Below are 27,414 nucleotides of genomic sequence, written 5' to 3'. Positions count from 1 at the left end.
TTATCCCAAGTGGTATCCCTGTCCCATGTGGTGCCTGTGAGAGCAGATGCTGTCTGATGGCTACCAGAGATCCCTCTCACCCCAGTAAGGGCCACACCACACTCCGGAGCATGAACTAGGCCCAAAAGCTGGCCCACAGAGTAGAGATGGCTGGGTATAAAGTCACCTGGAGCAGTCAAAATGTGTACTCACACTGTGAGAAATAGTGTTGTAATTACAATTTTGGGCAGTCTAAGCAAAATGTTCCTGAGCAGCTGGGGGGCAACTTCTCCCCTAAACGGATACTACCAACACCATTTAAACTCAGTAATGCAGCACTTTGTTCATAAAGGGGTTAACTTATTTAGCAGCTCCGGCTCCCGTACACAAAAGTGGAGTAATTGCGTCTTGCAAAGCAGTGATGTAGGTAAGAGGCCTCTGAGGGGTGTATGTCAAAGATACCTTACCACCTTCAATAACAGGGCTCTCCTCCCGATGTCCAACGGATAGGGCCCCTCTCCCAGGTTGCGCTGTCAGCTTTTCACGCCAAGTGTTTATCACTATTTGTGCTCTCCTCCAAAGTTCGTAGCACCCCCAAGGCAGACTGCCAGGTCTATGGCGCAGTGTGTGTTCCGACGTAGAGCTGATTCCCCACCTGTGCTTAGATGGTCTGCGGCATTCCCAGCTCTGCGAGGATATGAAGCGCAAGCAGCCCACATGGGGCCAAGATGGCGTCACCCGAATAAGGAGAGAAGTTTCCCCATCAAGGTCTTTGCCGCCACAAGTTGGTATCACCAGATCTCAGGTGCCGGTCTGAACTCGGTATATTCTCCGGCAGCTGCGATTGATGTCCCACCTCTTTGGTATTTAGTATAGAGGACTTCAGTGGTGGAGCGGTGTATAGCTTTCATGAAAAGGGTAGAAAGGATCTCCTGCTGTATGTCCTCTCCCCTACGGGCAGCAATATCTGCCAAGGATTTTTCGTTGGGCTCCAGGTTTGTAGTGGGGCAGACAAAAAGCAATATTAGAGCAAAGTGTGATATCTAGGGATGCTTTAGATCTGTTTTTAGGCAAAGTTTGCATGGAGCTCTGCTTGTTTGCTGCCTCACTGAAGCCCGCCCACCGGAAGTCCATCTTGATCGATTCATTTTATATGGGACTCTCTCCAGGTCTCCGAAACCGTGGCATAAAAGAGTAGTTGTATTAAACATGTTACATGGAGATTCTGGTCAATATTATCTGAAATAAGATCTGACCATTTGAGGGCTATGCTTTCTAAGTTGGGTCTTTCAAACTGTGAAACCAGGTACATATACCAAGTAGAAATAGAGTGATGAGGTCACGGATGAAGGCGTGAGCTGAAACGCGTCTGACCATTCCCTGCTACATGTAGCTTGTTTTTATGTACTGTAATCTCTCCTAAGTGATGCCAGCAATAAATGTGCTTTTTGTTTCGCATACTACTTCTATGCCTGAGACCCGCTTTCTTTGTTACTGAAGATATAGAGTGATGACCTGCTTTTACCAAGGTCAGCCAATTTTCAAGTTTACCCCATGACCATTGCCACGGGAATATGTTAATTAGCTGTTGAACATAGTGTCTTGCTTGTAAAAATGCAAATAAATCTCTATTGTTTAGATCGAATTCTTGTTTTAGATCATCAAAGGATCTAATGACTCCTGTTGTTGGGTTGATAAATTGGGAAAAATAATAGTGGCCTTTCCTTTGCCAGTTTTTTAATAGTGTTGATTGTGATCCTTCTTGGTAATCTGGATTCCCTAAAAATGTTTGAAATCTCGGAATACTTATATTTAAGCCTGCTTGTAATCCAATCTTTTTCCAAGCCTGAATTATTACGTAAATTGATTTGAACACTTTCACTTGGCTCGGAATTGATTTAAGATCTGTGTGGATTAAAGTAATAGGAGAGAACAGATATATCATACTATCTTCTAGTATGTTGTCTGTAAAGCGATCTGATTCAATTATCCAGTCAATTACAATGCGACCAAGAAAAACTAAGTTATAGATGCGCAAATTAGGAAGAGCGAGACCAAAAGATTGTTTAGAAAGAGATAACTTGCATGTTGATATTCTCGGTTTCTTTGATTGCCATATAAATTGGTGAATTGTTGTATTGAGTTTCTTAATATCATAGTGTGACAGACCCCTCTGTCAACCTCCCTATGGATTATGGATTCGGCATTATGTTAATTCACCCTGTGCCCATTATAGGTACAGGGTGCAAATCCAACAGTACTGGAGGGGTTAACTTCAGTTTTGAGTAACTGTTAGTTTTGAGTAACTGTATTGTCTAAGACAGTTGTTGTTAGCAGTTGTAGTTGTTGCACCAGTTTTTAAGCAGTGGCTAGAAGCAAAATAAATAGCTGATTTAGACTTAAACTTGGACTGAATTATTTAGACGACATTTTTAAGATGAGGATGTCTCTGCCTAATTAAAAGATATTGCGGATCCTACTGCCTCTCTGCTACACATAGGTTCTCAGATAAATGGGGAGATTTTGCAGAATATATAAAATTTTAGGCAGAAGAACCATTTTAAACTATGCTATTCTTCCATATATTGATAAAAGAAGATTTTGCCAGTTTTTCATGTGAGTAGTGATTTGTGCCAAAATGGGAGGAATGTTCAATGAGTACCAGTTTTAGGGATCGGCCGAAACCATAATCCCGAGATATCTAAATGCTTCTGTAACTATCTTAAAGGGAATTTTTATCATGGAGTTCTTTGTTTTTTTCAGCCATAATAATTCAGATTTTAAGTAATTAACTTTATATCCAGAGAATTGGCCAAAGAGATTAATTATACTCATAAGCTTTGGTATATTTGAATGAGTGTTAGCCATATATATTAATATGTCGTCGGCATTGAGTGCCAGTTTCGCCTCTTTATTTTTAATCTTTATGCCTTCAATATGTTTCCTAACTTTAATAGCAAAGGGTTCAATTGCGAGGTCAAATAATAATGGCGAGAGAGGACAACCTTGCCGCGTGCCTCTATCTACTTTAATTGTTTTGAATCTGCCCCATTAACTATTAAACCAGTGAAGGATTGAGCACATAGTTTCTTAATTAGTCTTGGAAAATTGTTATTAAATCCAAAACGATGTAGCGTGTTCAGTATATGATCATGGTTCACGCTATCAAACACTTTTTCAGCGTTGATAGCTATCACCCCTGTGTCAGATTGGTCATCCAGCACTTGATTACCAGAGTTTTTAAAATAATCGATGAGTAATAATAATTGTCTTATCCTGGCTGATGAGTTACGATTATGGAGAAACCCAGCTTGATCTTTATGGATAATCTCTGATAGTCCTTCTTGCAACTTTTTAGCTAAGATAGATGTAAATATTTTGTAATCCGTATTTAAAAGGGCTATAGGCCTATATGACTCTTTTTTGCTGGGGTCTTTCCCTGGTTTAAGTATAAGGATTGTTTGAGATATCGCAAAGTTGCGAGAGATTGACAGATTATCTATATAATATAGATTGAAGAGTTTTGTCAGGTGGGGAACAAGAGTGGGAGCCAGATTTTTAAATAGTTCATTTGGCAGTGCGTCCGGGCCTGAGGCTTTTGCTAGCTTAAGCAATTGAATAGCTTGGTTAACTTCAGATTCTGAAATCTCAAAGTTTAAGATTGATTCAGTGCTGTTGTGTGATAATAGAATATCTTCCCAAAATTCATCATATGATTTGGCCCCAGAGGGGGTAAAGAATATATTGTTTTTAAAAGTGATAAAAAGAATTAGAGATTTCCTCATAGGAGGTGAGTGTCTTTCCTTCTTCTTGTATAGAGTCGATTATTGAGGACTGTCTGCAGTTTCTCACTAACTTAGATAATAGTTTACCTGATTTATTGCCATATTAACTTTGCTTGATATTTTAATTATGCATGGGAAGTAGAAGAGATAAATAGAGTGTCCCGTTCATTCTTTGCCTTTAAATATTCTATTATAGGCGTTTGATACAGCCGCTGTCACCTCTCTTTCTTTCTGTCTCGCATTTTTTTAAGCTTGGCCACATACGCAATTATATCCCCCTTATCACTGCCTTCGCACTTTCCCAAATTATGGAAAAATTAGGCACTGAGCCACTATTAAATTGGAAATATTCATCAAATTTAGTTTTTAGCCAATTGTTAAATTTGGGCTTTGTACTCAAGTATTTTGTATAAAAGAAGCGAGCTGTTCTTGTATAAATATTTTTACTTGGGATGTCTAACATTATGGGAGCATAATCCGAAATACAGATTTCGGTGATTAATGCTTTTGCTCCGATTTTATGTAAACTCTCGCTAGTCAACATAAGATCAATCCAAGAGAATGATTTGAAAGATTTAGAATAACGTATAATTTTTATTATCCGGATTTTGTAGTCTCCATATATCTCTAACTGCTAAGTTGTGAAAGATAAAATTGAACAGTTTTGCTTCAAGGTTATCTTTTTTGTTTTTTTTAAGAGAGTGACCTTGTCTCAATCTATCTATTGGAAACCGGGGAGCCATTTTGAAGTCACCTGCTAGAATTATGTGCCCCTCTGCCACCTGCAAAATTTTGGCCTGAAGAGAGTCACAAAATTCTAAGTCGATTACATTGGGAGCATAAAGATTACATATAGTGTAAATTGAATCTGTGATTTTTAATTTTAGAATTAGAAATCTACTTTCGGGGTCAAGTATTGTTAATAATTTGACATAAGTTAATTTTTTCCCCAATAATATTGCCACACCTTTTTTCCTGTTAGGAGTTGGAGTAAAAATGACCTCTGTTACCCAAGAAGATTTCAAATTAATAGATTCTTCAGCATTTAAATGTGTTTCTTGTAGCATAGCGATAGTTGTGTTTAGTTTACGAAAGTTAGTTAAAATCATTTTTCGTTTTATTGGAGAGGTAATCCCCCCTACATTCCACAAAGTAAATCTAATATTTGTGTTCATTATTCCTTATATTACGAGTAGGAAGAGCCAGGGGGTATGAGAGGGGAGAGAAGAGGGGAGAGAGGGAGAGGAGAGAAAAAAAAAGGGGGAATAATAATGAAAACCATCTCCCCTCTCAAACTAGGGGGGGGGGGGGGGAGAAAAAAAAGAGTAGTAGGAGCATTCCTGTCTGTTTTATCATAAAAAAAATTAGACTCATATAGTATTTTTGTTTTTACTTAAAGGGCCACTGTAAGTAAATATTTTCTATGCCTGTTACTAACTAACTACCCCAAATACGCTTTTTATCAATAGCATTTCATTAACATATCTCTACCGTATATCAGAAATCTTGTCTGCAAATGTAATTGTTTTCCAAACCCACTCTGTGGGTATCCTTTGCTCTGTACCAATCCGTTTACAATACCTAGGTTTCAAAATGGCGCTTTAAACACAAAGTTATTGGTTTAAGTATTTTGAACATGCAGTGCTGAAAATAGTGGGCAGGATAACGTGACATAATCGGCGAATAAAAGATATAACTTTTAGAACGTTATGAAACTTTGTGTTGGAGAAAATATAGGTCAGTAGGTTTTAATTAATGTTTATAAACTTTAATATGTTAGTTGTTTAGCTTAAAAATTATAACAGAAAGCAATCCTTTAATGTCACTTGGGCCTATATTCAGCTAATTTTTCTTCAGCTTCTTTTACTGAGTCAAAAAGAAAAGTTTTCCCATCAAGGGTAAGTTTGAAGGATGGTGACGTGATAAATTTATCCATAAAAAGTGGAAGTGAAAAATAGCTTGTAAATCAATCAGGTGATATGAGGGGAATAAGGTGAAGAGAGGAAGTGTTTACGTGAGGAAGAAAATTGGGGGAGGGGCAAAAAAAGAAAAAAGTGGGGAAGGGGAATTTACTTATTTTTCAGTGATGGAATTTCTTCCATGCTTCTGTGAGGACATAAGACTAGAATATGGCAAACAATAATCACAGGTTATACCAATAGTTTCCACAGCAGAGCCAACTTAAATTGTACCTCTATTAAAGTTCAAGACAAAGAGAAAGAAAGGGTGCCTCTTATTTATGGGTATTCTGTTAACTGCGCCACAAGAATAGTTTCTTACGATAATCAAATTGTATGCCAATAACAGTTTAGAGGATTTAGAGGAACTAGGATAAGGTAAATCTATTACATCTCTGTTTACACACAAGTTCAACCATAAAATTCACTTAGTGACATAAGATTACAATTCAATTTTGATCCTTATCCCTACTAGGAGTGAAGACATTTATCATTTTATTGATCTTATCTGACACTTAAATAATATCTCATTAGGAATCAGAATTTTAAGAGAGTCTGATTTGCTAAACCAGCCGCATTTACTCAATCATTAAATATGTTAAAAAAAACATCTGGGAGGTTATACTATTCTGTTTTTCTCAAGCACTTTTTAAGTTAGTGTATTATAAATATAGACATTGTAATATAATTATAAGTAACATTACCTTTCAATTTGTCAGAGTTAGTTTGTACTAATCTCAAACTTTTAGGGCAGGGATTTTTAGTAAAATTTAGGATAGGCTTTTTCTATGAGAGAAAGAAGTTAATAACTAACCTAGCAAGCATTCCCTTTTATTCTCCTTGGTTTTACATGATATAGTAACAGTATACCCTAGGATTGAGAATTATAATTAGGCATCAAATTTAAGAAATAATTTCACGCTGTTATGCAGAGCTGTTTAACACAGAAGAAACAGTTTTAAACTTAAAAGTAGCGCGCTAAATACTACAACTTTCTTGTATTTCACAGCATATTAAGTGGTTCTAAAAAGAAGAAAACAGACTTTCTCTTTGACTGTACAGTGCATATAAAGTTCATGGAACATTCATCCAGTCAGGGATTTTTTCATTAAACATTGAATTCCTTACTGTGTATTTTTATTATCTCCAAGTTGTTAAACTGTGATCTCTTGTGACTTATTAACAAAGTACCTTTTAGTGCCTTGGCATTGATACAGCTGAAGACAATGTTACTTTTTTTTTTTTCTTTCCTTTTCCCCTTCTCTGCCTCCTCTCTCTCTGCGGTTCTCCTTATTTATATGAATGCAATAAGAGAAAAGGATAGAAGGCTTTAATTCTCTGTAACCAGACCTGGATTTTCTTTATTTTAGCCCAGGGTTTATTTGATATATACTTTGTGTCTCTTGTGTTGTTTTGTTAGGTAATCCATTTATCAAGGACCCTGTGTCAACTAGCTTTTATTTTTACAGCCTGAACACTTTCACTGCGGTAACCTTCCCCTTAGCTCACGGGAGGTAAAAAGCAAAGTAGAACACATCTGAAGGACCCTCTCACACTGCTTGCCCGTGTCAATCAGATGTTCATCGACGAAGCTCCCGGCTCAGCCACAAGTTGGTTCAGGAATACCAGGGACAGGCCTCCAAGTGCATGGCTCCGCGTCCCTCAATCGTGTCTCCAGCACCCATCAAACTCACCTCCTCTCACGCAGCAGCAGTGGGAGGGGAGGGAGAGGGGCCAAGCAAAACAGCCTCGACACAGCAAGCACGCCTCCAGAGAACGATCCCTCGGACCTCCGCCAGCCCAGACCAGGGCTCACCTACTCCCACACAGCACCGGTGGGGGAGGAGGTCAGGGGCAAGAATGTAAGCTTAGGGGCCAGCCAGTTTTTGGTTCAGCACCTGGGTAGCAATTGCTGATTGGTGTTTAAATGTAGCCACCAATCAACTAGCGCTACCCAGGTGCTAAAACCCAAAATGGGCCAGCTCCTAAGCTTATATTCTTGCTTTTTCAAATAAAGATGCATCAGTGAAAATACAAATAGGGGGTGTGGCGAAAGTCAATATGTGCTAAGAGACTCTGGCCCCTAGTTATCAATGCAAAACAGAATGAGAAGCAGTCTGCCAGGAACAAACAGCAGCATCAATAGCTTGTTCTATGGCCCGGTTACCACCTGGTAGTAGCTTCTTTCTGCCCAATTGTGCTTTTCACAGAGGAAAACTTTCCTGTAGTATATCAGTCTGATCCCGCTGACATGGTCAGTCCAGCCCCGAAATACCAGGCAATTCTCCTCTGAACAAGGAACATGACAACCCCAGACGATCGTTTCGGCCTCCTTTGGGCCTCGTCAGTGAGGTGCAGCCATATCCCTCTAAGCACATTGGGCAAGGAGTCCACGTCTGGTTTCCCCCATCACCCTTAGGGAGACTATCCCCAGGGTCATATTTACATATGCAAAACAGAATGAGAAGCAGTCTGCCAGGAACGAACAGCAGCATCAATAGCTTGTTCTATGGCCCGGTTACCACCTGGTAGTAGCTTCTTTCTGCCCAGACGTGGACTCCTTGCTCAGTGTGCTTAGAGGAATATAGCTACACCTCACTGACGAGGCCCAATGAAGGCCAAAACGATCGTCTGGGGTTGCTGTGTTCCTTGTTCAGAGAGGAATTGCCTGGTATTTCGGTGCTGGACTGACCGTAATAGGCGGGATCAGACTGATATACTACAGGAAAGTTCTACTCTGTGAAAAGCATTACTGGGCTAAAAAGTTGCACCCAGGTGGTAAATCGCCATAGAACAGGCTAACAATGTTATTGAGCCAGTTGTTTGTTCCTGTGAGTGCACTTCTCTCTGTATGTATTTAGTCTCCCTATGGGAAAAAGGGGCAACCAGACGTGGACTCCTTGCTCAGTGTGCTTAGAGGAATATAGCTACACCTCACTGACGAGGCCCAATGAAGGCCGAAACGATCGTCTGGGGTTGCTGTGTTCCTTGTTCAGAGAGGAATTGCCTGGTATTTCGGCGCTGGACTGACCGTAATAGGCGGGATCAGACTGATATACTACAGGAAAGTTCTACTCTGTGAAAAGCATTACTGGGCTAAAAAGTTGCACCCAGGTGGTAAATCGCCATAGAACAGGCTAACAATGTTATTGAGCCATTTGCATACAAAGAGAGAAGCGCTCTACCAGGAACGAACAACAGCTCAGTGGCTTGTTCTATGGCGATTTACCACCCGGAAGCAGCCTCTTTTAGACCAGTGTGCTTTTCACAGAAAAAAACTTTCCTGAAGTATATCAGTCTGATCCCGCCAAGTAAGGTCAGTCCAGCCCCGAAATACCAGGCAATTCTCCTCTGAACAAGGAACATGACAACCCCAGACGATCGTTTCGGCCTCCTATGGGCCTCGTCAGTGAGGTGCAGCCACATTCCTCTAAGCACACTGGGCAAGGAGTCCACGTCTGGTTTCCCCCATCACCCATAGGGAGACTTCCCCAGGGTCATAATAATTTGCATACAAAGAGAGAAGCGCTCTACCAGGAACGAACAACAGCTCAGTGGCTTGTTCTATGGCGATTTACCACCCGGAAGCAGCCTCTTTTAGACCAGTGTGCTTTTCACAGAAAAAAACTTTCCTGAAGTATATCAGTCTGATCCCGCCAAGTAAGGTCAGTCCAGCCCCGAAATACCAGGCAATTCTCCTCTGAACAAGGAACATGACAACCCCAGACGATCGTTTCGGCCTCCTATGGGCCTCGTCAGTGAGGTGCAGCCACATTCCTCTAAGCACACTGGGCAAGGAGTCCACGTCTGGTTTCCCCCATCACCCATAGGGAGACTTCCCCAGGGTCATAATAATTTGCATACAAAGAGAGAAGCGCTCTACCAGGAACGAACAACAGCTCAGTGGCTTGTTCTATGGCGATTTACCACCCGGAAGCAGCCTCTTTTAGACCAGTGTGCTTTTCACAGAAAAAAACTTTCCTGAAGTATATCAGTCTGATCCCGCCAAGTAAGGTCAGTCCAGCCCCGAAATACCAGGCAATTCTCCTCTGAACAAGGAACATGACAACCCCAGACGATCGTTTCGGCCTCCTATGGGCCTCGTCAGTGAGGTGCAGCCACATTCCTCTAAGCACACTGGGCAAGGAGTCCACGTCTGGTTTCCCCCATCACCCATAGGGAGACTTCCCCAGGGTCATAATAATTTGCATACAAAGAGAGAAGCGCTCTACCAGGAACGAACAACAGCTCAGTGGCTTGTTCTATGGCGATTTACCACCCGGAAGCAGCCTCTTTTAGACCAGTGTGCTTTTCACAGAAAAAAACTTTCCTGAAGTATATCAGTCTGATCCCGCCAAGTAAGGTCAGTCCAGCCCCGAAATACCAGGCAATTCTCCTCTGAACAAGGAACATGACAACCCCAGACGATCGTTTCGGCCTCCTATGGGCCTCGTCAGTGAGGTGCAGCCACATTCCTCTAAGCACACTGGGCAAGGAGTCCACGTCTGGTTTCCCCCATCACCCATAGGGAGACTTCCCCAGGGTCATAATAATTTGCATACAAAGAGAGAAGCGCTCTACCAGGAACGAACAACAGCTCAGTGGCTTGTTCTATGGCGATTTACCACCCGGAAGCAGCCTCTTTTAGACCAGTGTGCTTTTCACAGAAAAAAACTTTCCTGAAGTATATCAGTCTGATCCCGCCAAGTAAGGTCAGTCCAGCCCCGAAATACCAGGCAATTCTCCTCTGAACAAGGAACATGACAACCCCAGACGATCGTTTCGGCCTCCTATGGGCCTCGTCAGTGAGGTGCAGCCACATTCCTCTAAGCACACTGGGCAAGGAGTCCACGTCTGGTTTCCCCCATCACCCATAGGGAGACTTCCCCAGGGTCATAATAATTTGCATACAAAGAGAGAAGCGCTCTACCAGGAACGAACAACAGCTCAGTGGCTTGTTCTATGGCGATTTACCACCCGGAAGCAGCCTCTTTTAGACCAGTGTGCTTTTCACAGAAAAAAACTTTCCTGAAGTATATCAGTCTGATCCCGCCAAGTAAGGTCAGTCCAGCCCCGAAATACCAGGCAATTCTCCTCTGAACAAGGAACATGACAACCCCAGACGATCGTTTCGGCCTCCTATGGGCCTCGTCAGTGAGGTGCAGCCACATTCCTCTAAGCACACTGGGCAAGGAGTCCACGTCTGGTTTCCCCCATCACCCACTGACGAGGCCCATAGAAGGCCGAAACGATCGTCTGGGGTTGTCATGTTCCTTGTTCAGAGGAGAATTGCCTGGTATTTCGGGGCTGGACTGACCTTACTTGGCGGGATCAGACTGATATACTTCAGGAAAGTTTTCTTCTGTGAAAAGCACACTGGTCTAAAAGAGGCTGCTTCCGGGTGGTAAATCGCCATAGAACAAGCCACTGAGCTGTTGTTCGTTCCTGGTAGAGCGCTTCTCTATTTGTATGCAAATTATTATGACCCTGGGGAAGTCTCCCTATGGGTGATGGGGGAAACCAGACGTGGACTCCTTGCCCAGTGTGCTTAGAGGAATGTGGCTGCACCTCACTGACGAGGCCCATAGAAGGCCGAAACGATCGTCTGGGGTTGTCATGTTCCTTGTTCAGAGGAGAATTGCCTGGTATTTCGGGGCTGGACTGACCTTACTTGGCGGGATCAGACTGATATACTTCAGGAAAGTTTTCTTCTGTGAAAAGCACACTGGTCTAAAAGAGGCTGCTTCCGGGTGGTAAATCGCCATAGAACAAGCCACTGAGCTGTTGTTCGTTCCTGGTAGAGCGCTTCTCTATTTGTATGCAAATTATTATGACCCTGGGGAAGTCTCCCTATGGGTGATGGGGGAAACCAGACGTGGACTCCTTGCCCAGTGTGCTTAGAGGAATGTGGCTGCACCTCACTGACGAGGCCCATAGAAGGCCGAAACGATCGTCTGGGGTTGTCATGTTCCTTGTTCAGAGGAGAATTGCCTGGTATTTCGGGGCTGGACTGACCTTACTTGGCGGGATCAGACTGATATACTTCAGGAAAGTTTTCTTCTGTGAAAAGCACACTGGTCTAAAAGAGGCTGCTTCCGGGTGGTAAATCGCCATAGAACAAGCCACTGAGCTGTTGTTCGTTCCTGGTAGAGCGCTTCTCTCTTTGTATGCAAATTATTATGACCCTGGGGAAGTCTCCCTATGGGTGATGGGGGAAACCAGACGTGGACTCCTTGCCCAGTGTGCTTAGAGGAATGTGGCTGCACCTCACTGACGAGGCCCATAGAAGGCCGAAACGATCGTCTGGGGTTGTCATGTTCCTTGTTCAGAGGAGAATTGCCTGGTATTTCGGGGCTGGACTGACCTTACTTGGCGGGATCAGACTGATATACTTCAGGAAAGTTTTCTTCTGTGAAAAGCACACTGGTCTAAAAGAGGCTGCTTCCGGGTGGTAAATCGCCATAGAACAAGCCACTGAGCTGTTGTTCGTTCCTGGTAGAGCGCTTCTCTATTTGTATGCAAATTATTATGACCCTGGGGAAGTCTCCCTATGGGTGATGGGGGAAACCAGACGTGGACTCCTTGCCCAGTGTGCTTAGAGGAATGTGGCTGCACCTCACTGACGAGGCCCATAGAAGGCCGAAACGATCGTCTGGGGTTGTCATGTTCCTTGTTCAGAGGAGAATTGCCTGGTATTTCGGGGCTGGACTGACCTTACTTGGCGGGATCAGACTGATATACTTCAGGAAAGTTTTCTTCTGTGAAAAGCACACTGGTCTAAAAGAGGCTGCTTCCGGGTGGTAAATCGCCATAGAACAAGCCACTGAGCTGTTGTTCGTTCCTGGTAGAGCGCTTCTCTATTTGTATGCAAATTATTATGACCCTGGGGAAGTCTCCCTATGGGTGATGGGGGAAACCAGACGTGGACTCCTTGCCCAGTGTGCTTAGAGGAATGTGGCTGCACCTCACTGACGAGGCCCATAGAAGGCCGAAACGATCGTCTGGGGTTGTCATGTTCCTTGTTCAGAGGAGAATTGCCTGGTATTTCGGGGCTGGACTGACCTTACTTGGCGGGATCAGACTGATATACTTCAGGAAAGTTTTCTTCTGTGAAAAGCACACTGGTCTAAAAGAGGCTGCTTCCGGGTGGTAAATCGCCATAGAACAAGCCACTGAGCTGTTGTTCGTTCCTGGTAGAGCGCTTCTCTATTTGTATGCAAATTATTATGACCCTGGGGAAGTCTCCCTATGGGTGATGGGGGAAACCAGACGTGGACTCCTTGCCCAGTGTGCTTAGAGGAATGTGGCTGCACCTCACTGACGAGGCCCATAGAAGGCCGAAACGATCGTCTGGGGTTGTCATGTTCCTTGTTCAGAGGAGAATTGCCTGGTATTTCGGGGCTGGACTGACCTTACTTGGCGGGATCAGACTGATATACTTCAGGAAAGTTTTCTTCTGTGAAAAGCACACTGGTCTAAAAGAGGCTGCTTCCGGGTGGTAAATCGCCATAGAACAAGCCACTGAGCTGTTGTTCGTTCCTGGTAGAGCGCTTCTCTATTTGTATGCAAATTATTATGACCCTGGGGAAGTCTCCCTATGGGTGATGGGGGAAACCAGACGTGGACTCCTTGCCCAGTGTGCTTAGAGGAATGTGGCTGCACCTCACTGACGAGGCCCATAGAAGGCCGAAACGATCGTCTGGGGTTGTCATGTTCCTTGTTCAGAGGAGAATTGCCTGGTATTTCGGGGCTGGACTGACCTTACTTGGCGGGATCAGACTGATATACTTCAGGAAAGTTTTCTTCTGTGAAAAGCACACTGGTCTAAAAGAGGCTGCTTCCGGGTGGTAAATCGCCATAGAACAAGCCACTGAGCTGTTGTTCGTTCCTGGTAGTGCGCTTCTCTATTTGTATGCAAATTATTATGACCCTGGGGAAGTCTCCCTATGGGTGATGGGGGAAACCAGACGTGGACTCCTTGCCCAGTGTGCTTAGAGGAATGTGGCTGCACCTCACTGACGAGGCCCATAGAAGGCCGAAACGATCGTCTGGGGTTGTCATGTTCCTTGTTCAGAGGAGAATTGCCTGGTATTTCGGGGCTGGACTGACCTTACTTGGCGGGATCAGACTGATATACTTCAGGAAAGTTTTCTTCTGTGAAAAGCACACTGGTCTAAAAGAGGCTGCTTCCGGGTGGTAAATCGCCATAGAACAAGCCACTGAGCTGTTGTTCGTTCCTGGTAGAGCGCTTCTCTATTTGTATGCAAATTATTATGACCCTGGGGAAGTCTCCCTATGGGTGATGGGGGAAACCAGACGTGGACTCCTTGCCCAGTGTGCTTAGAGGAATGTGGCTGCACCTCACTGACGAGGCCCATAGAAGGCCGAAACGATCGTCTGGGGTTGTCATGTTCCTTGTTCAGAGGAGAATTGCCTGGTATTTCGGGGCTGGACTGACCTTACTTGGCGGGATCAGACTGATATACTTCAGGAAAGTTTTCTTCTGTGAAAAGCACACTGGTCTAAAAGAGGCTGCTTCCGGGTGGTAAATCGCCATAGAACAAGCCACTGAGCTGTTGTTCGTTCCTGGTAGAGCGCTTCTCTATTTGTATGCAAATTATTATGACCCTGGGGAAGTCTCCCTATGGGTGATGGGGGAAACCAGACGTGGACTCCTTGCCCAGTGTGCTTAGAGGAATGTGGCTGCACCTCACTGACGAGGCCCATAGAAGGCCGAAACGATCGTCTGGGGTTGTCATGTTCCTTGTTCAGAGGAGAATTGCCTGGTATTTCGGGGCTGGACTGACCTTACTTGGCGGGATCAGACTGATATACTTCAGGAAAGTTTTCTTCTGTGAAAAGCACACTGGTCTAAAAGAGGCTGCTTCCGGGTGGTAAATCGCCATAGAACAAGCCACTGAGCTGTTGTTCGTTCCTGGTAGAGCGCTTCTCTATTTGTATGCAAAATGTTATTGAGCCAGTTGTTCGTTCCTGTGAGTGCACTTCTCTCTGTATGTCCCTATTTATCAAGCCGTCAACCTCAAATACGCTGGAATTCCGCAGCGTATTTGTGGCGAGGCTGATTCGCCTTAGTTATCAAGCCCTGCTGCCCGGCAAAAGTAGAATTTTGTGACAAGCTTCGATCCGCCGGACTCAGTCCGTCACAGATTGATTCTTACGTCACTCCAGATGTTCCGCACACAAGTTCGGTACAATCAATTAGATTGAGCTTGCATTCTATTGGCTGTTCCGATCAGCCAATAGAATGCAAGCTCAATCTGATTGGCTGATTGGATCAGCCAATCATATTGAACTTCAATCTGATTGGCTGATTCAATCAGCCAATCAGATTTTTCCTACATTAATTCCGATAGGCTGATAGGATTCTATCAGCCAATCGGAATTTGAGGGATGCCATCTTGGATGACGTCACTTAAAGGAACCGTCATTCGTCGGGAAGTCATCGGTGGAAGAAGATGGCTCCGCGTCGGCTCGTCTGAAGATGGCTCCGCTCTGGATGGATGAAGATTGAAGACGCCACCTTGATAATGACTTCAATCGGATGGAAGACTTCTTCAGTGCCCCTTGGATGATGACTTCAATCGGATGGAAGACTTCTTCAGCGCCCATTGGATGATGACTTCATCCGCTGCAGATGTTCCATCGGTGGTCGGCTGGCTGAAGACGGCTAAAGGTAGGATGATCTTCAGGGGGGTAGTGTTAGGTTTATTTAAGGGGGGTTTGGGTTAGAGTAGGGGTGTGTGGGTGGTGGGTTTTAATGTTGGGGGGTTGTATTTTTTTTTTACAGGCAAAAGAGCTGAATAATTTGGGGCATGCCCCGCAAAAGGCCCTTTTAAGGGCTGGTAAGGTAATAGAGCTGTTAACTTTCATAATTTAGAATAGGGTAGGGCATTTTTTTATTTTGGGGGGCTTTGTTATTTTATTAGGGGGCTTAGATTAGGTGTAAGTAGCTTAAAATTGTTGTAATATTTTTGAAATGTTTGTAACTTTTTATTTTTTATTTTTTGTAACTTAGTTTTTTTATTTTTTGTACTTTAGTTAGTTTATTTAATTGTATTTAATTGTAGTTATTTGTAGCTAATTTATTTAATTAATTTAATGATATTGTAGTGTTTAATTGTAACTTAGGTTAGGATTTATTTTACAGGTAATTTTGTATTTCTTTTAGCTAGGTAGTTATTAAATATTTAATAACTATTTAATAACTATTCTAACTAGCTAAAATAAATACAAAGTTACCTGTAAAATAAATATAAATCCTAAAATAGCTGCAATGTAATTATTAGTAATATTGTAGCTATATTAGGGTTTATTTTAAAGGTAAGTATTTAGTTTTAAATAGGATTAATTTAGTTAATAAGAGTTATAATATTTATATGTATTTAATTCATATTTAAGTTAGGGGGGTGTTAGGGTTAGGGTTATACTTAGGTTTAGGGGTTTTTAATTTTATTTTAGTGGCAGCGGTCTAGGGGGGGCAGGATAGGGGTTAATAAATTTATTATAGGTGGCAACGGTGTAAGGGGGGCAGATTAGGGGTTAATAAGTTTAATATAGGTGGTGACGGGGTCCGGGAGCGGCGGTTTAGGGGTTAAACAATTTATTTAGTTGCGGCGGGGTCTGGGATCGGCATGATAGGGGTTCAAAAATTATTATAGGTGGCGGCGGTATAGGTGGTGCAGGATAGGGTTTACTAGGTATAATGTAGGTGGCGGTTGGCTCCGGGAGCAGCAGATTAGGGGTTAATATATTTATTATAGTTGCGGCGGGGTCTAGGAGCGGCGTTTTAGGGGTTAATACCTTTATTTAGTTGCGGGGGGCTCTGGGGGCACCAGTATAGGGGGTGGAACAGTGTAGTTTAGTGTGGGTGCTTAGTTACAGCTTATCAATAAAGCTGTAGAAAAGCCTAAGAGCAGCGAGATCGGATGAGGGATAACTATCACAGTCCGCTGCTCATCACCCCGTACTTGGTGTGCGGCTTTTTCACAGCTTTTTTTATAACTTTGGCGAGATTATTCATGTCCGCAGCGGCAATGGTAGGCGAGCTTAGGTGGGTGTATTGGGCCGGCGAAGGCAGGTAAGTAGACACGTTGATAACTAGGCCTCTCTGAGTGATGCATTTTGAATCTCCATTACAGCATAAAGTCAGCTTTTTTTATACTAATTCAGGACTCTATTGTAACTGCTGCTGTGCCCTATAAAACTGTATTTCATGCTTTAAACCTCCAATAAAACAAAAGGCTATGCCACCTCCTATACAAACTATTAAAGACCATTTTCAGTTCTTGCACCATAAAGATTTTGTAAACTTAGATGATGAAATGTCAGAGACACATTCATCTTCAAGATCTGAACAGATAAAGTACAAAAACTTATACCTTTACAGATTAAGGCCTAGATTTAGAGTTGGGCGGTAGCCGTCAAAACCAGCGTTAGAGGCTCCTAACGCTGGTTTTTACCGCCCTCTGGTATTTGGAGTCAGTCATTAAAGGGTCTAACGCTCACTTTTCAGCCGCAAATTTTCCATACTGCAGATCCCCTTACGTCATTTGCGTATCCTATCTTTTCAATGGGATCTTTCTAACTCCGGTATTTAGAGTCGTGGCTGAAGTGAGCGTTAGAAATCTAACGACAAAACTCCAGCCGCAGAAAAAAGTCAGTAGTTAAGAGCTTTCTGGGCTAACGCCGGTTTATAAAGCTCTTAACTACTGTGCTCTAAAGTACACTAACACCCATAAACTACCTATACACCCCTAAACCGAGGTCCCCCCACATCGCCGCAACTCGATTAAATTTTTTTAACCCCTAATCTGCTGACCGCCACCTATGTTATACTTATGTACCCCTAATCTGCTGCCCCTAACACCGCCGACCCCTATATTATATTTATTAACCCCTAACCTGCCCCCCACAAAGTCGCCGCCAGCTACCTACAATAATTAACCCCTAATCTGCTGACCGCAAAGCGCCGCTACTTACGTTATCCTTATGTAGCCCTAATCTGCTGCCCCTAACACCGCCGACCCCTATATTATATTTATTATCCCCTAATCTGCCCCCCTCAACGTCGCCTCCACCTGCCTACACTTATTAACCCCTAATCTGCCGAGCGGATCTCACCACTACTATAATAAAGTTATTAACCCCTAATCCGCCTCACTCCCGCCTCAATAACCCTATAATAAATAGTATTAACCCCTAATCTGCCCTCCCTAACATCGCCGACACCTAACTTCAAACATTAACCCCTAATCTGTTGACTGGAGCTCACCGCTATTCTAATAAATGTATTAACCCCTAAAGCTAAGTCTAACCCTAACACTAACACCCCCTAAGTTAAATATAATTTAAATCTAACAAAATAAATTAACTCTTATTAAATAAATTATTCCTATTTAAAGCTAAATACTTACCTGTAAAATAAATCCTAATATAGCTACAATATAAATTATAATTATATTATAGCTTTTTTAGGATTTATATTTATTTTACAGGTAACTTTGTATTTATTTTAACCAGGTACAATAGCTATTAAATAGTTAAGAACTATTTAATAGTTACCTAGTTAAAATAATTACAAATTTACCTGTAAAATAAATCCTAACCTAAGTTACAATTAAACCTAACACTACACTATCAATAAATTAATTAAATAAAATACCTACAATTACCTACAATTAAACCTAACACTACACTATCAATAAATTAAATACAATATCTACAAATAAATACAATGAAATAAACTAACTAAAGTACAAAAAATGAAAAAATATTTACAAACATCAGAAAAATATTACAACAATTTTAAACTAATTACACCTACTCTAAGCCCCCTAATAAAATAACAAAGACCCCCCAAAATAAAAAAAATGCCCTACCCTATTCTAAATTACAAAAGTTCAAAGCTCTTTTACCTTACCAGCCCTGAACAGGGCCCTTTGCGGGGCATGCCCCAAAGAATTCAGCTCCTACATACAATACCCCCCCAACATTACAACCCACCACCCAAATACCCCTAATCTAACCCAACCCCCCCTTAAATAAACCTAACACTAAGCCCCTGAAGATCTTCCAACCTTGTCTTCACCTCACCGGGTTCACCGATCGATCCAGAAGAGCTCCTCCGATGTCTTGATCCAAGCCCAAGCGGGGGGCTGAAGATGTCCATGATCCGGCTGAAGTCTTCATCCAAGCGGGAGCTGAAGAGGTCAATGATCTGGCTGAAGTCTTCATCCAAGCGGGAGCTGAAGAGGTCCATGATCCGGCTGAAGTTTTCTATCAATGGCATCTTCAATCTTCTTTCTTCCGGATCCATGTTCATCCCGCCCATGCGGAACATCCATCTTCACCGACGACTTCCCGACGAATGACGGTTCCTTTAAGGGACGTCATCCAAGATGGCGTCCCTCGAATTCCGATTGGCTGATAGGATTCTATCAGCCAATCGGAATTAAGGTAGGAAAATTCTGATTGGCTGATGGAATCAATATATATATAAATTATTGCATATATAGTTACAAAAAAGTAATAGGACATTGTCACAATTGCTACAATCATAAAAAAATTGGGATTATCTTAAACGGAATTTAAAACTAAAGAAATCTGTTACTATTGGTAAAGTTTCAATAATGATAAAAGTGGTGATAATCCTCTTAACTGTCATTCACTGTTATTATAACCAGGAGTAACAGAGCATAGTAGGTAAAAACATATCATTAGCTATTAACCGAATGTTTGTCTTCAACAAACACATGTCTGCGTATTGATTAGCAACCTTCAAGAGAACAAGTACATTGTGATACTACTGCATCGTCAATGAAGCATTGAATAATCCCACATCACCGACGAGACATATGTTGCCCAGTCATTTTCGTAGTAAAATTTCTCTGAAATCCTTTCAGGTAGAAAGCTGGCGCTAAGCTTATGTTATATAATTCTGCACTATGTGCAGAATTATATAACATTATTTTGTGGGTTTACAGGCCCTTTAAGTGGGTGTGACTCTGTGACAGAGGAGGAGTCTCAGGCCCAAAGGCAACCATTAAACCCTTTATTGTTCATTAACCAAAGTGTATAGATTATATACATATAAATAGTGTGTGTGTATAAAGCAATATTAATTGTTTGAGAGGTGAAAGTCTTGGTGAGTTACCACACTTTTTTTGTAGGACTTGACCCCTGCATATATTGCATACAAAAACATAAAATACACTTTGAAGTGCTTCTAAAAACATATAATATATACAAAATTTCAAGGTGGATCCCACACTCACTACTCCAACACAGCTTCCTGGGTGCACTTAAAACAGTAATATGCCAAGTAGAATAAGAAAGGCACTCTCCGTATTTCATCAATACGATTTTACTAAGATGAACATTTTTGGGGTTGCCCCCGTCCTCAGACCAGGTCTGAGGACGGGGGAAACCCCGAAAACGTTCATCTTAGTAAAATTGTATTGATGAAATACGGAGAGTGCCTTTCTTATTCTACTCGGTATATATATATATATATATATATATATATATATAATAGGACATTGTCACAATTGCTACAATCATAAAAAAATTGGGATTATCTTAAACGGAATTTAAAACTAAAGAAATCTGTTACTATTGGTAAAGTTTCAATAATGATAAAAGTGGTGATAATCCTCTTAACTGTCATTCACTGTTATTATAACCAGGAGTAACAGAGCATAGTAGGTAAAAACATATCATTAGCTATTAACCGAATGTTTGACTTCAACAAACACATGTCTGCGTATTGATTAGCAGCCTTCAAGAGAACAAGTACATTGTGATACTACTGCATCGTCAATGAAGCATTGAATAATCCCACATCACCGACGAGACATATGTTGCCCAGTACATTCGTTGCGTACATACACGTTATTTGCAAATCTTTAGGTTTTACTCATCTACTTATCTACAATACCAAGAATAAAATTAGGCCAATAATACAATGTATTCTTTTATAATATATATATATATATATATATATATATTTATAATTTGAGGCATTTATGAAAACATATATTGGTAAAAATGAAAAAGTTTTTATCAATTACTATTCCAATAGCTAGTTAGGACACAGCATTGTTATTATTGGCTGATAGACAGCCAATAGAGGAAACCCTAAACTCAGCATATAGGCAAAATTAATGTTCTTTATTCTGTTGTAGTTGTAACTTATATTCCTAATACTACCTATATTGTTTAACATATACACCAGAAGTACATTACGTATGTACTCCTCTCTTATTTGCCATTTGAAACTTAGGAATAACAGTATAGCATGGATTCCAAGAAATCCTATTTTATAAACGGACAGATATGTTTGTCAGATATGTATGGAGAGAGTGGTGTGTACTCAGTGGACACACCACGCCCTTAGGGGGCGCTTCCTCAGTTCCAATATAATAGGTGATATGGTAGTGCTTGTAATGTCTCGACAAAAAAAACAGGCCTAAATCTAGAAATATGATAATAGCAACAATTATAAAACTATAAATAAAACCCTAAAAAATCTAAAATGTGGACATAAGTAAGTAACCGCAATGCTGAAAATGATAATAGTAAAAACATATATATATATATATAAGAATATATATATATATATATATATATATATATATATATATATATATATATATATATATATATATATATTACTGGAATATAAACATAGATTGGAAAAAATAATAAAATCAATTCAAAACCAAATAATGATAATGTGAAAGTCTATGAGTCCAAGGTAATGACAATTTCTAGATGTTTGAGGCTGCACTCTGTCAAAGGATGGCTATCCTGTAGTATGGAATCTAAAAAAGAATAATAAACAGAGGCGCCACCATGGCCTAATATCGCCAGTACAGGTAAAATGAGCAGCAATATGAGAATGTGAATACTCACAAACATAAAGCACCCCACTGGTGCTAGTAGAGCAGACTGACACTTCTCAGTAGTTCAGCACACTGTATCCAAAGCGCAGAGACAGTCAGGAATCCTCTGACACTCCAATGTATATGTGCCTATGGATAAAGGAAAAAGAAACACGACATGGCCCAATATCATCAAGACAAGGGGAAAATAATACCAATTGCTTGCACTTACAAGATGGTGGGCACCTGCAGGTGCAATCTCAGCAAACTGGAGCCAAAACGTCACCCAGTAGACTTAAAACAGCAATCCTCAACAGGAACCAGGATCAATGATATAATTTATCACAGGAGGTGATAAAAACACACACAATAGCAAGTGTATAAAAGTATAAAAAGTCTTTATTAGCACAGCAACGCATTTCTCAGCCTGCTCAGGGCTGTTTCATCAGGCTATAACAAACATTATAAAACACTTGCTATAGAAATCTAAAAACAAATGGGCTATTGTGATTGGATAATCAATTAGCAGAAACACAATTGGCAAAAAAACCACACCTAACTATAATCACCTTTGTGTGGTTGTTAAGGTAACCTTTGTAAACACATGTAGGTAAGAAGATATTTACATGTTGAACCTCCTTACAAATACAATGTATAAATAGATGTATAAAAACATACAATACAAAATAACTAAAAAACTACATTAAACATAAAATTTTTGTCCAAAGTCTATCTCAATAGGACATATTAAAAATTAATATACATCATAGAATCATTGCTATTATCTATATAAATAAACCCAAAGTGCATCTAAAATAACTGCCTATACATTCTCTCAATTTAAATCTCCTTAGTTTCTCAGTATGCTGCAAGTCTGATACTCGTAATATTAATGTTGCCACTTGTTGAGACTAGCTGATTGATCTCAAATGTTAGATAACACATTAGTGCTGACCTACGGTTTATTAGGGTAACGTATGATTGTCTTGAGCAGACTTTCCATAACTGTTTAATTTGATATTTGTATTAGTACTATTACTTCAAATGTAGAGCTGTAACTCCTTAAACAAGAAAATAATAGTGCCATAACTGTTTTGTGAACAGATGTCTTGAATGCAGCTTTTGATATAGAAATCTGGAACAGACTGCAGATATTAAAAAACTGCAGATCTGTCAATTGTGATGGGGAAGTGAGCAAGAAACATCCTATCCGTGATAGAGTAACAATGAGCCTATCATGAGAAGTGTGTTAAAAGGCTGTCTAGAGAAGACCCTATAAGATCACTTGTATAAACAAGCCTTTGCTGCCTGTCACACTTGATTAATTGAATGGGTGTATCAAGTGTTTTAATGTGAAGTGTTAGGTGATTGGTCCACATAAGTCCCAGTCAAACACTGAGTTTGTGCATATTAATGAACCTCAGAGTTGAACAGACAGTTGCAATTGCTAAGGGTAAGGGCAGAAGTGCAGGATTTATAAAATGTTTTTTATAAATCCAGAATTGAACAGACAGTTGGAATTGCTAAGGGTAAGGGCAGAAATGCAGGATTTATAAAATGTTTTTTTAGTTGTAAAGGCATGATATGTTATGTAAATAATAAACAGGTATAACATATTGGAAAATATATGATGTGCATTGTTAATTCACTATTTGGTGAATCTATTTTAACAAGTTAAGAGACAGAGTAACAAAACAATAATTTTTTGGTAGTTAATCCTCTTTCTCCAATTAAGCAAAACATTAAAGTGCTTATCTATATTCTGTTTTATTAAATCATTTATATCTCATCCAGGGGATTAGACCTGTGCTGCCAGTAACTATCAGTGTTCACATAGAGAACATATATATTAAATTACAAATGGTAATCACTGTTCCATATGATTTAGTAGTGCTAGAATAGATACATGATGATATCCTATAAAAAAGTGATATACATGTTAAATAATTAAGTATTAAAAAAATAAATAATATATAAAAAGTTAATGGTGTGTTTATAGTGACTAGTGCAAATATGAAGAATATATTAATAGCACTGTGTAACAGTGAATAAATTAGTGGTGTGAGAAGTGATAAGTGTTATGAATAAAAAATAATAATAAAATGAATGTTGATAATATATATGTGTGACTAATACCAATGTAAAATATGATGACACTGTGTAGCAGTGACTATATTAGTGATGTGAGAGGTGTGACTGGAAATAATTAATAATGGGGTTGATATAAAGAGTGACTATATTAGTGGTGTATATGGTGTAGCTAAATAATAAAATAAATATATAAACCCTTTGTATAGGTGACTGTAGTCAATGGAAGTGGGTAAGATCTGAAATGATAATGGTAATCACTTCTACTGAGATTAATAGAGTATGAATGATATTCTGTGTGAGACAGTCATACAAACATTGTATATATCAGATATTGCAGAATAAATGCACCCCTAATTAAATAATGGGTCTCAAAAACGAGATAACTACAGGACCCTAGAGAAAAAAATCATAAATATCATAATAGAAATAACAACTGGAGTGCTCATATTTCAGTAATTCTATTTAGAAGGCTGCCATATCTAGATTTTCATTGAGTCCATCTGGTTGAAGTGTCCTCAATTTCCTGATCCAAAAAGTCTCTCTTTTCCTGAGCGTCAGGAAAGCATCAGGTGAACCTCTAGAGATAGCCTCTAAGCGTATAATTTTCATTGGATTCTTTTGTTGGTGGTGGTAGGCAAGACAATGTCTTGATACACTATGTAATTTGGATTTTTTATTTATGTTGTAGGAGTGTTCACTCCACCTCTTTTTTACCTTGTGACAGGTGCGTCCAACATATTGGACCCCGCAAAAACAGCTCAATAAGTATACAACAAAGGATGTCTCACATGTTAGAAAACCTTTAACTTTAAAGGTTTCTCCTGTGGTGTGTGATGTGAAGCTTGTGGCCTTGTGTGATGTAAAACTGCACATACCACAATGTTTCCTATAGCACTTGGGTATTCTGTTGAGATCAGAATTGGTGCCATGAATACTGCTCTCTTGGTATTTGTCCCTAACCACCTTACTGGGAGCTAGAGCAGTCTTGAGAGTAGGAGTAGGTGCTCTCCTAAATACTACTTTAGGCTTATTACCTACTATTTTGGTAAGAGTTGGATCTTGCATGAGGACTGGCTAGTCTTTATTGAGAATATTGATAATGGCATGGTGATTAGAGTTAAATTTGGTAATAAACAACGGGGGATTGCAATCTTTGAATTGTTCCTTAACTTTTAATTTAGTGTTGAAATAGCAAGATCTTTCTTCCTGCCTAACCCTACTGGTTTCGCGATCTATTAGGTCTTTAGGGTATCCTTTGAAACCCCAGGGCAGACCTATCATCGCTGGCATAGGAAGTCTTACTGATTCCTTATCAGCTTATATTGATCATTATCTGCAGAAATTTGTCATTACCCTTCCTTCCTACGTCAAGGACTCCACAGATTTACTATTAAAATTACAGGATTGTGTCCTGGACGAACATTGTTGGTGGGCGTCCTGTGACGTAGGGGCCCTCTATTCAAATATACGTCACGATTTAGGCACTAAAGCAGTTCAGTCGTATCTAGAACAAGATATTTACATGCCAGTCCAACAAATAGATTTTATCATTGAGTTGATAAGTTTTATTCTCAGACACAACTACTTCTTATATCAAAGCAGATATTATCTGCAGATCAAAGGGACGGCCATGGGCACCAGGTTCGCTCCAAGCTTTGCCAATCTTTTTATGGGTAGTTTTGAACAATCTTATATCTATAATACCCAGTTTGCAGCGAACCTGGTGTTCTATGGCCGTTACATAGACGACCTGCTATTTATTTATAGAGGGTCTAGAGATGAGATCAGTGCCTTTCTTGATCACCTAAATTCCAACACTTATGGAATATCCTTTACTCATGATATCCAGCGAGAGGAAATTGATTTCCTAGATCTAACCCTAAGGCGTACTGCTGAAGGGAGAGTTCAATCTAAGACCTATTTCAAAACTGTTGACTGCAACAGCTTTCTTCATTATGAAAGCAATCATTACAAACAATGGAAAACTAATGTCCCATATGGACAGTTCAGAAGGATCAGAAGAAATTGTACACGACTGAAAGACTACGATGCACAAGCTAAGGTCATTGATTCCTTGAGAAAGGATACCCTAAAGACCTAATAGATCGCGAAACCAGTAGGGTTAGGCAGGAAGATAGATCTTGCTATTTCAACACTAAATAAAAAGTTAAGGAACAATTCAAAGATTGCAATTTCCCGTTGTTTATTACCAAATTTAACTCTAATCACCATGCCATTATCAAAATTCTCAGTAAACACTGGCCAGTCCTCATGCAAGATCCAACTCTTACCAAAATAGTAGGTAATATGCCTAAAGAAGTATTTAGGAGAGCACCTACTCTCAAGACTGCTCTAGCTCCCAGTAAGGTGGTTAGGGACAAATACCAAGAGAGCAGTAGTCATGGCACTAATTCTGATCTCAACAGAATATCCAAGTGCTATAGGAAACGTTGTGGTATGTGCAGTTTTACATCACACAAGGCCACAAGCTTCACATCACACACCACAGGAGAAACCTTTAAAGTTAAAGGTTTTCTAACATGTGAGACATCCTTTGTTGTATACTTATTGAACTGTTGTTGCGGGGTCCAATATGTTGGACGCACCTGTCGCAAGGTAAAAAAGAGGTGGAGTGAACACTCCTACAACATAAATAAAAAATCCAAATTACATAGTGTATCAAGACATTGTCTTGCCTACCACCACCAACAAAAAAAAACAATGAAAATTATACCCTTAGAGGCTATCTCTAGAGGTTCACCTGATGCTTTCCTGACGCTCAGGAAAAGAGAGACTTTTTGGATCAGGAAATTGAGGACACTTCAACCAGATGGACTCAATGAAAATCTAGATATGGCAGCCTTCTAAATAGAATTACTGAAATATGAGCACTCCAGTTGTTATTTCTATTATGATATTTATGATTTTTTTTTCTCTAGGGTCCTGTAGTTATCTCGTTTTTGAGACCCATTATTTAATTAGGGGTGCATTTATTCTGCAATATTTGATATATACAATGTTTGTATGACTGTCTGTCTCTCACAGAATATCATTCATACTCTATTAATCTCAGTAGAAGTGATTACCATTATCATTTCAGATCTTACCCACTTCCATTGACTACAGTCACCTATACAAAGGGTTTATATATTTATTTTATTATTTAGCTACACCATATACACCACTAATATAGTCACTCTTTATATCAACCCCATTATTAATTATTTCCAGTCACACCTCTCACATCACTAATATAGTCACTGCTACACGGTGTCATCATATTTTACATTGGTATTAGTCACACATATATATTATCAACATTCATTTTATTATTATTTTTTATTCATAACACTTATCACTTCTCACACCACTAATTTATTCACTGTTACACAGTGCTATTAATATATTCTTCATATTTGCACTAGTCACTATAAACACACCATTAACTTTTTATATATTATTGTTTTGTTACTGTGTCTCTTAACTTGTTAAAATAGATTCACCAAATAGTGAATTAACAATGCACATCATATATTTTCCAATATGTTATACCTGTTTATTATTTACATAAAATATCATGCCTTTACAACTAAAAAACATTTTATAAATCCTGCATTTCTGCCCTCACTCTTAGCAATTGCAACTGTCTGTTCAATTCTGAGGTTCATTAATATGCACAAACTCAGTGTTTGACTGGCA

This window comes from Bombina bombina, chromosome 7 (genome assembly GCF_027579735.1).
Source record: "Bombina bombina isolate aBomBom1 chromosome 7, aBomBom1.pri, whole genome shotgun sequence".
NCBI lineage: Eukaryota > Metazoa > Chordata > Amphibia > Anura > Bombinatoridae > Bombina > Bombina bombina.
The sequence above is the reverse complement of the archived record's forward strand: the minus strand, read 5'-3'. Positions refer to the sequence as shown.